This window comes from Lissotriton vulgaris, unplaced genomic scaffold (assembly GCF_964263255.1).
Source record: "Lissotriton vulgaris unplaced genomic scaffold, aLisVul1.2 SCAFFOLD_1208, whole genome shotgun sequence".
Classification (NCBI taxonomy): Eukaryota; Metazoa; Chordata; class Amphibia; order Caudata; family Salamandridae; genus Lissotriton; species Lissotriton vulgaris.
In genome coordinates this window covers 87,045-96,828 of record NW_028241851.1, presented here as the reverse complement: position 1 = coordinate 96,828, position 9,784 = coordinate 87,045, and the positions used below count along the sequence as shown (strand labels likewise).

The window sequence follows — 9,784 nt, the reverse complement described above, 5'->3', positions numbered from 1 at the left end:
GTCATAAGCACCGAACGAGTTAATAAACTCAGCATCTACCATGATGTGTGTGTCCTGTATTCAGTGTGCATCGATATAAAGAAAGATTTTAATGTTCCTATGACTTCGGATACAAGATGGTGTTCTGTATCCATGCTATTAAGTATTTTATTTTCTGTAATCCCAGTCTTTTCAGTCTGAGGAAATTATGTTGAATTATATTCAAATTCCAAAGCTAACATGTGCACCTTTTACTAAACCTTTTATTCAATTTGTGAGAAAAAAAATCATAAAGGTTTAAAATAAACACACCGTTCAGTAACAATAAAAACATAATCCGATCAGCATATTAACTTGAAGACATATTAAAACAATACAGATCATAAAACTCTTCACCACATATAAAATGAAATAAAAACCATCTGATTGTAGGGCCCACCAAAAAGAAAATACAACAGTCTGGGTGAGGCTGTTATTAATTCATAACAAGCCTCAGTGGAATGACTTCTCTCTGAAAATCTGCCACAGAAAAGCAAACAAGCTCAGAAGCAGTGACTGTAAAAACAATATAGGAGGTCTGACTTGAATTAAATTTTGATATTTTAAGTGGTACAATACATTTTGCTCTGAAGCGAGCTTAACACTTACAAAAAAAAACATACACATGCAAAGTATCCTGGACTGAAATTAAGTCCAATGAGCAAGAAGCCCGATCATTGACCTTATGCCATCCTGTTAACTAGGGGCGGGCAGAGAACTCTGCTCCGCCAGCCGAGTGTATGAAGATTTGCCTACTCCGTGCTCCCAAATCCTAGGCCAAGCCTCCCAAGGCCCTGATGGACCCCCTGTCCCCAGCACCCGGACCTTCGGCTGGATTACACAATGGGGGGCTCCTGTACCCCAGGGTCCGCCGGACAGAGCTCAAGCCCCGGGCCCGGTCCCAGTCCTGGCTTCCGAACCCTAGGCCAGGCCGGGGAGTGCCTCATGGGAATAATGCCGCTGAATCATTAGTCGGCATCATTTATGGTTGGGACTACGACGGTATCTGATCATCTTTGAACCTCTGACTTTCATTCTTGATTAATAAAAACATTCTTGGCAAATGCTTTCACTTTATTTCATCTTGCGCCAGTCCAAGAATTTCACCTCTAGCAGCACAATACGAATGCCCCCGAACGTCCCTCTTAATCATGACCCTAGTTCCGAAAACCAACAAAACTGGAGTCCTATTTCATTATTCCTAGCTGAACTATTGGGGCAACCAGCCTGCTTTAAACACTCAAATTTTTTCAAAGTAAATGCTTCATACCCCCAAGACAACCAGTCTAGAGCATCAAGAGGGCGCCAAGAAGGAGGGGCTGGGACAGGCGCTAGCTCACCTCACCGTGGACTGCCAGCTCGATCCCAAGATCCAACTACAAGATCTTTAACTGCAGCAACTTTAATATACTCTATTGGAGCTGGAATTACCGCGGCTGCTGGCACCAGACTTGCACTTCAATTGATCATTGTTAAAGGATTTGAAGTGTACTCATTCCAGTTACAGGGCCTCGAAAAAGTCCTGTATTGTTATTTTTTATTAATACCTCCGTGAGTAGGGAGTGGGTAATTTGCACGCCTGCTGCCTTCCTTAGATGTGGGAGCCATTTCTCAGGCTCCCTCTCCTGAATCAAACCCTGATTCCCCGTTACCCCTGGTCACAATTGTGGGCACAGAAAGTATCATCAAAGTTGATAGGGCAGACATCCGAATAGATTGTGGCCGTCACGTGCGATCGCCCGAGGTTATCTAGAGTCACCAAAGCAGCGGGCCGTGCCTGGATTGGTCTTGGTCTGATACATGCACGCACCCCGGGAGGTCAGCGCTCATTGGCATGTATTAGCTCTAGAATTACCACAGTTATCCAAGTAACGGATGGAGCGATCAAAGGAACCATGACTGATTTAATGGGCCATATCCAGTTTCACTGTACCAGCCGTGTTTGTGTACTTACACGTGCATGGCTTAAGATAGTAGCAGCATATGCTTGTCTTTGAGACAAGCATATACTACTAGCAGGATCAACCAGGTAACGCACCTGCAGACAGGGTGGGTTTAAGAGCCACGTGGCCGTCTCCCTGACTGGCAACCTTCGCACACCCCTCCCTCTCGGGAGCCTGCTAGGGAAGGAGCCTGCCTGTCTCGGTGGGATGGCTCGCTGTAGGGATGGAGAGGTGTGGTTACACGGGCACCAGCTGGCTCAGCCTTCTCCCCCGGAAGGGAGAGGCGGGCAAAGGTGCAGCCTGAGCAAGACGCAGGGGTGCTGAAGTCTGGCTGTGGCGGCACCCCTCGGAATGATCGTTCTGAGCTGCTGTGGAAATGCGCTGGGCGGAGAGGGGTGTTGGTGTGGCGCACCGGGCCTATGAACCTGCTGGGCGGCCTTCGCTCTGCTGGGTAGGGTGAGGGGCCTCCCACCAGGAGGCAGGCCCTCGAGTCGGACGGTCCATGCGGGCTAGAAGCTCTTTGCTTGAAACAAGCCAAAGAGTCCATCCTTAAACAGATCGAGAGTGCCCAATCGATCGGAGAAAGGCCGGGGCCTCCCCAGGCAGGCCGACCTGTGTGGGGGATGTCGGCTTCACATCAATGCCCGCTCCAGAGGGCGAGAAGGCTCAGAGGAAAGGCCCTTCAGAAAGGGGCTAAGAGACAGGCAAAGACCTGGGCCCCTGGAGACACCGGCGGATGGGCCCAGGTCCTGCCATCCCCTGTCTCGGAATCGCTAAATCTCAGGGAGGTCTGACTGACCCTCTCTCTAGAAATCCGAAAGAAAAATACCCCCCTTTCTTGTAATCCGTTCCCACTGGGTGACGGAGGGGACCCAAGGCGCAAACTTGCCCGACCTCCTGGAGCCCTAGGTGGGATTGGGGAGGCAAATGAGCCATCATCAGGACTTCCAGGGAAGCCCGGCCATCTGGTCGCCCTATTGGAAAGCATTGTGCGTGACCAGATGGCCGAGGAGATAGGTGCGATCAGATGGCCGAGGGGAAAGGCGCGACCAGATGGCCGTGCTTGAAAGGTGGTCATCTGGTCACTCTGTGCCCTAACAAAAGGGCGAGCGGGTGCTGAGGCATAGGGGGCCGGAGGCCCTGGGCTCCAGCTGGGCCTCAGCCATGGGACTGCAAGGGGGGAGCCGACAGGCCCTCCGACCGGGGGCCTGCAGACACCATGACAAGCAGATGAAACGGGGGAGGTCTGCATGGGACCGATGGACCCCTGTACTGGGCCCTTGGCAGAGCGGCAGGCCGGAGGATGGGGTCCAATGCTGAAGCGTCCTGACCTGGAGCCAGGCGTGCCCCTGGACCCCATCTGGGAGGCACAGGGGAAACCTCCCCAGGCCCACCGGACGCCAACTAGGCACCCTGCCACACAGCAGTCCTGAGGAAGGAGCCTGGGGTGGAACGGCTGCCCTCCCAGAGCCTTCAGGGGCACCAGCTGGAGCTCCTGAACCCAGCCAAGCAGTGGGAGGCTCCCCAGGCATGACGGGTCAGGTGGGCCCCTGAGCCCATCCAGGGCTCTCAGGCCCAGAGGCACAAGGGAAGCCTTACCGGACAGAGCCCGGGGTGGGGAGGCTGCCCTCCCCAGGGCCCTCAGGAGCTGGAGCTCCTGAATCCAGCCAAGTAAGGGAGGCTCCCCGGGCACGTCCGGGAGATGAAACCCAGGCTGGGAGCCCCCTCCATGGGGCCCGGTAGGGCCCCTGGACACTAATGGGGCTCCTGTGCCCAGAGGCGAAGGGTGGGTCCTCTCTGGGCCCACAGCATGCCCTCCCCGGTGCTCTGCCACGCGGCAGGCCCAAGGACGGAGCCAAGGGTGTAGAGGGCACCCTCCCCAGAGCCCTTGGGGGGACCTTCAGAGCACTTTTACCCAGCCAAACAAGCAGGGGCAGGCTCCCTGGGCCCGGCGGAACACCGTCTCGGGCCCCGGGAAGAGCGGCAGGCGAGGAGAATGTACATAAAGTTGTTCATTGTGGTTGTTGTTCTTCCCGAAAAATTTTCTCATAAAAAGAAATAAATAATGATGGATTAATTCCAATTTCTGGCTAATAATTGATTGTTTATTAGCTTATGATTAGGCTGTTTTGAAAATCAGTCTCGGTATTGGCACCTAATATAAGTCAGGCACTTCATTTGTGGACCCATCTAACTTTAGACAGTCCTTGATGATGGTCTTGTTAAGCGCTGGCCTCCTCAGTAACCACACCGATAGTCACCTGAGGAGGGGACGAAGGATGAGGACATCGGAAAAATACACAACACCAAGCTCCTCATGGTCTACAAAGGCCAATGTGCTCTGAGTAAGAAAGCAGCCTGTAAAAGGGATTTTTTAGGGATTCAAAGATTGAAGCATCCTCAAAACTTCATATATCTCTTCCATAAGATAAAGCGGAAAGGCACTTTGACTGAAAATTGTTAATCAGGTTGGAAGGGGGCTTAAACCGCAATTTAGTGGAAAAAGTACAAATAAAAGATAAAGGAGACTGACCTAGTATATGGTGCACATTTATTTAAGGGAAGCACCTTGCACCATAATGGTGATTTTAGTGGACTTATACAACCCTAGAAAGCTCTTTAAGTGGTACCTGTGGAGAGCAGCCTACAGGTTGTCCAGAAGGAGTGTTAAGCAGCTAGTTCTACCAGAACTAATCATGTAGGGTAGGTTAAATAAAAAAGAATCACACTGTGTAGTTATAAAAATAGTTAACAGCACCTACGCATACAAAATATAAAACCACAATGAAAAACATTGTTATATCTCCTAACTGGAGATATGAACACAGTACACAGAACATTTAGAAAGGAAACAGGTAAGTAATCATAAATACACAGCGGTCTCCAGGGGGAGACCAAACCATATCTTAAAGAAGTGGAATGCGAACTGCGACCAAAGCTGAGCCTTGACCCAGAAGACTCAGAAGAGGTGGGAAACTAAGGAACCACCCGAGGGAAGTACCCAGGAACCCCACGGAGGCTGTGTGCGGAGTGGAAACACGCCAAAGTACTAAATGCAAGTCAATGGGAAAGTCTTGGTTGCAGTTTTGAAGGAAAAGGACCCTTCCCCGTGGACCCTAAAGAAACTCCATGGAAGAGGGAAGGTTAGAGAGTCACCCCACTTGTGGATACCCCAGGAAGAAGGATACCTTCTACACCAGGGAAGCCGTTTGCATAGGTGATAAGTGACGTCAGAAACCGCCATAGACCGCAATGGAGGACTTAAGTGAAGATGCCACTGGCGAAGAAGGAGAAAAAGTGTGGTGGAATCCAAAGATGGATTCTTAAAGAGAAGTACCTGGAAGCAGAGAGGTCAGAGTCTATGCCACACGGGAGTGACCAGGAGGCACAGAAGACCAATGACCACCAGACAGAAGATGCAGAAGAGTTGATGGTGACCTTGTTGTTGCAGCTGTGAGAACCAGCAGATGCTGTGGAAGACAAAGAGCCATTCACGAGCTGTCCCATGTCGGAAGACAAGAACCAGGGGGTCGGTGTCTGACATGAGCACCAACAAGACTTGGCAGCAGCTACAGACGTGGTAAATGAAGACGGTGCAATGTCAGAACTAGCAAGGTCCAGGGGACTCACCAAATACAAGAGAGTCAGAGCAGGCCTGAGCAAGCAGTGGAGCCCACTGAAGCCAAAGAAGACCCTCATGAGAACCCACAGGCCGAGGGCACAGGACTCAAAAGAGGACCTCAAGGAGCTCACCAAAGATACAGGCCGACGGTGCAGAGGATGTGGTGAGGACGAAGATCTTTGTAGCAAGAGATGCTGAGGCTGGAGCTTCTTGTAGCCCGAGGATCTCTGGAGGACAGAGTAAACAAGCCTTGGCAACAGCAAGTCAACGCGGTGCACAGGAGTTCTGTTCTGGCAGTGCCGATGAGGGATACAGCCCTCATACTTGCTGAGAAGACAGTGACAGCCTTGAGGGAGTTGCAGAATCACCACCTGTGTTGCTGAGCCTTTCAGAGTCTGTGGGACCTCAGGAGCAGCTAATCGGTCAGCTTCATTGCGATGCCGCAGGGAAGTGACTCCTTCACTCCAAGGGAGATTACTTGGGGTGTCTTTGATGCCCACAGGCCTGGAGAAGAAGCAAGATGAAGCACAGGCACACGTAGCGCAGAAGGCTGGCAGGCCGACGAGACCAGGAGCAACAGGAGTCTTCCTTTGCAGTCTTGGTTCCAGGCGAAGTCCAACGAGGTCCAGGGTGCCCAGAAGGGTTGAAGTTGAAGTGGCTACGGACCTGAATCTTTTCCCACAATGAATCTGAAGAGTTGCCCACAGGTAAGCTCTTAAGTACCCTAGGGAAAGGGTTGGGATGATTCGGGCTGTACAGAGGGGAGTATAGTCTCATGTCCTTTGTCCAGTTTTGCACCAGAGCGGGAGCCAATGGCTCCATGAAATGGTTCCAACTCGAGTGTGCAAGGAAGGCACCAAATGTGCCCTTTAAAGCAGTCTGGTGGCACTGGAAAGCACCCCCAACCCAGCCCAATACACTAAGTCCTGTCTGGGAAGTGGTTACACCTCCCTGTAACAGGAAACCTATTGTTCTTCCTGCCCCTGCTTGAGCTTGGCTCAGCAGCACTAGGTTGCTGTTAGACTCTGATAGGCTGGTTGCAAGAATACAGGGCAGTACTAAGAATCCTACATCCAACACTGGAATCGGTGTTGGGGTAGAACTGCAACATGTTTAATACCAAACACGACCAGTTTCGGTGCAGCCAATATATAATTAGACATCTCGTAAATGCCCCGATGTCCACTATATGTATTATCTACCTGATCGCACTTACAAAGCCTAGAGAATCAACTCCGAGGTTTATAGGGGGTGTCCTACTCATGCAGGGCACCCTCACACTTATAACCTAGCACCCTGCCTTCAGGATTGAAAGGCCTGCCTTAGGGGGTGACTTATTGGTTGTCAGTGGTACTAGCACCAACTCACACAGGCTGCAATGGCAGAACTGTAATGACACTTTGAATGGTCTCTCATGGGTAACAAAATGCATGCTACAGCCAATGGGAGACCCTTAGGGTACCTATGCCCTGGGTACTTAAAAAGCTACACCAGTAGCCAACTGGGAAGTTACCAAAGAACTTACCATAGTCAAATTTAGGGAGACAGGATAGTGACTGGGGTCCTGATTAGCTGTATCACAGTCAGACTAGTCAAAAAAAAATGTATCACCAACAAAAAATGGGGATAAACATGAGCACAGAGCCTACTTTCCTACAGAAGAGATGGACCTAAGCATAGAAAGTTCCTTAAAGGAGCCAAGGACCACATACCCATATAGTCGAAGTGGATCCCAAGATAAGAAAACACTGAAACGTTTGACATTTTGCTACCAGCAACAAAATAGTGAAAGGTTTCAGTGGACTTAGGGCCAGCCACCATGATATAGGACTTGACAGAGTTAATCGATAAGTCCAAGTAGTCCAGAAAAGACTTAGGCCAATGCAGTACAAGATAAGAAGACTGCATCATCTGCATACACTAAAACCGGGATTGGTCTACCATCAGCTGTCGGGAAGTTTCTGGTATGCTAGAGAAGGGCGGCTCGAGGTGATTGATGAAAAGAGTTACTAAAAAAGGGGCTAGAATACAAACCTGTCTAACCTTCCTTTTTACCTCATATATTCTTGTAGAACTGAGCATTGAAATAGTTTCTAAACTCGAAAAAAGATGAGACAGCCAATAAAAAAAAGTACCCAAGTGAATTTAACAATTTCCACTACTTGTACTGCTTCCCTGTACATCTGGCACAGCATCACATTAAAACATCAAGGAAGGATATAGGAAAGGGTGTCTAGTGCTCACAAAAGGTCGTCCAGGAAGCAATGTATATGTTAATTGAATGAATGAGTGCATGGGTACTGCCTGAGTGAATGGATGAGTGTAAGAGTAGGGCCTGTGTGAATGGATGTGTGCAAGTGTAACGCCTGCTTTACTGGATGAGTGCAAGGTAGTGCCTGGGTGACTAGATGAGTGCATGGATAGCGCCTGGTTGATTGGGTGAGTGCGTATATAGCGCCTGAGTGATTGGATGAGTGCATGGGTAGTGCCTGGGTGATTGGATGAATGCATGTATAGTGCCTGGGTGATTGGCTGAGTCCATGGATAATGCCAGGTGTCCTTTAGTATATCTCCATAATGCTTATCTGATGCTTTGCGCATCAAGGCAAGCTGACAAGTCGGTGGTTGCTCCTATATATAAATGTACTTCTAAACTACACAGTTTCCGTAAATTAATAGAGAGCAAGTGGGACACTATAGCTAGTCGTCCTGGGTTCGGTGGTACTAAGGTGGTAGGAAGACTCAGTCCCTATACACCAAGGTCCCATTTCCTGCACATAGTTCTGTATTTGTGAAGAATCCCTGCAACACTGTCACTATCAAACTACCTGTTTTTCTGTATATATGCCTACAGCATGTCGGCATATATATATATTCACTGAAAAAACCATAGGTTTCACACCAGTTATAGTTAGGTGGAAATTTTACTCGCATAAAACCATTGAAATTCCCACGTTATAGTTAGTTGGACTCACTATAACTTGCGCGTGCAATGCACTGCTGATGACGTCACATATTACATCACTCATGACATGGTCAGTGACATCACTCATGACATCACCGATGACATCTCAAATGACATCACTGATGACAACATCCTTGTGACAAAGTGGCAGACCTCCTATCAGCATAAAATACCCTTTGACACACACATTCAAAAATAGAAACTAACATTTTCTTTAAAAAGGAGAAACCAATACCAATTACAACAACTTATTAGGTAATTCCAACATCTACATACACATCCACTCATTCACCAACAGTTCTATATAGTCACTCATGCATGTAATTACTCATCATATGTACTCATACACCTATACATCCTGTTACACACACTAATACTCATCCATATAGTTACTCACACAAAAATTCACACATGCAAATAAACTATCAAAAAACCATTTACTTGATTATACTTCTATATGCACACCACTACACATACTTCTACAGAAACGGAAACATATTTACTCTTTTAAACAATCAATTATAAAAACACATACTCACTAACCCACCCATACACACAATCATCCACCCAGTCTTGCACACATGCTGTCTTCAAAATACATACAAATAGCGAGTCACTCATTCATGCATCTGTGCTCTAAGTAATATCCCCCACCGAACCATACAGACACTGATACTGATACTCAAAAAAACAACTAATAACCCATATACACACTCATGTAGCTACTCACCAACCCATGTAGCCACTTATACACAAAGTGAGACACAGATACAGATATTTAAATATTTAAACATTACTCGCTAATATATGTATTCACTAAGATACATTTAATAAGTCAGTTAACCAATCAATTTTACACAAAAAAAACCTCCATTTAGACATTTATTTACCCATTTATTCTTCCATCAACCTTTAAATATACATATATAAAAAATATTTATTTTTCAGAAAGATACAAATTCACTGGATGTTGTCATCAGTGATGTAATTTTTTGATGTCATCAGTGATGTCATGAGTGATGTCACTGACAGTGTCATGAGTGATGTAATATGTGATGTCATCAGCAGTGCATTGCACGCTCAAGTTATAGTGAGTCCAACTAACTATAACGTGGGAATTTCAATGGTTTTATGCAAGTAAAATTTCCACCTAACTATAACTGGTGTGAAACCTATGGTTTTTTCAGTGAATTTCTTAGCTTTTTTAAATGCTAATTCCTAACTATAACTGGTGTG

At 47.6% G+C, this 9,784-nt stretch overlaps 1 pseudogene; it reads right to left on the bottom strand.

The window, feature by feature from the left end:
* Positions 1–911: 911 nt before the first annotated feature.
* On the bottom strand, positions 912–2,050 carry LOC147669873 (18S ribosomal RNA; annotated as a pseudogene).
* Between the last annotated feature and the right edge of the window lie 7,734 nt (positions 2,051–9,784).